This window comes from Orbicella faveolata, unplaced genomic scaffold (assembly GCF_042242905.1).
Source record: "Orbicella faveolata isolate gen_17 unplaced genomic scaffold, um_ofav_v1 contig_25, whole genome shotgun sequence".
Classification (NCBI taxonomy): Eukaryota; Metazoa; Cnidaria; class Anthozoa; order Scleractinia; family Merulinidae; genus Orbicella; species Orbicella faveolata.
Genome location: NW_028301553.1, coordinates 29,761,757 through 29,763,091, shown reverse-complemented (window position 1 = coordinate 29,763,091; position 1,335 = coordinate 29,761,757).

Genomic DNA, 1,335 nt, shown 5'->3' with positions numbered 1-1,335 from the left:
GAGGTCTTGAAAATACTTCCCGAGGCCGCACCGGGCCGAGGGGAGCAGTCACAGTTTTTTACTATTCGAACCCACCCTAAGCCGGCAAATAACATATCTATTTTTCCCTGCCATAAATTAGCTTACAAGTGGGTTTGTTTACGCAACTTTGTCGATGAATCGGCACTATAATGGCGCGTAATCCTGTGTTTCTCTCGCCGCACAACTTGAACCAAAAAAAAACACAATTGCAGTCGAGTTTACCTCTCTGATCGTTGCTGTATTGAAGAGAATTTCTGTGGAATACACTTAACGAATTTCCTCGCTGTCTACTACTCAATTTAGGGTAAAAAGTCTGATTTCGAGTAATTCGCAACGACTGATAGAATTTTTTTTTGTAGTACAACTTCAAACTTTGCATGAAATTCCACACCGGGAAAACAATTTTGGAGAACTTTACTGGTGAACTAGATGCAACTAACATAAAGTAATTCGAAATAAATTTGCTATTTAATACATTTTTCCTTGTCGAGTATCTGTGTAACTCGCTAGTTAGCTCGTAAATTTTTTGCGATGATTTGTACACGGCTGGCACGTAGGAAATCCGGACCGCGCTAAGAACCGATCAGATTGCAGGATTCGTTACCGTGCCCTCTTAGGAAAAAATAAATGATCATACTAACTTTTCTTGCGGTCAAACTATTAAGTGGTAAAAAAACTAAATTGGAAGTAGACGATAATAGGGAACAAAGGGTAAGTTTTTACGTTTATGATTTTTGGGGTTTTTTTTTCACATCAACGGACGAAAATTCGAGGCTTATAATTTGGTTAACTCCCACCACCATAACTTGAATGTAACGTCCATATCCAAGCCTGTGTCTTATTTGATGTAATGTTTGATATAATACAAAATGTTCGCAACAACATTGTAGCAATTTACGAGAACAAAAACAAAATAACAATTAATGTTCTACTGCTTCTTACAATTGCTAAAGGGAGACGGTTAATACACTTACCAGGGTCTTTGTCTTCGTTTTCGCTCTGTTAAAGAAATAAATTAATAATATCAGTATGAACAAATGACACGCAAATTAATGCAGAAGCGATGATGTTTGACGATGGCCTCTTAACTTTGAGACCGGAAATTGCAAAACAGAAACCGCTAAAAGACGTTTTTACTCGCCCAAATCAAGATGGCGGATCGCAAGGGAACGAATTAGTTCTCAGTTCAGCTCGATCAGATTCAGTGGTCAATCGTGTTTAAAATCATTGTGCAAAGGAATTTTGCATATCAACATTAAGCGATACTTATGGCGTCATGGCTTTAAAACGATTTCAGACAGCTTAGAAAAATGA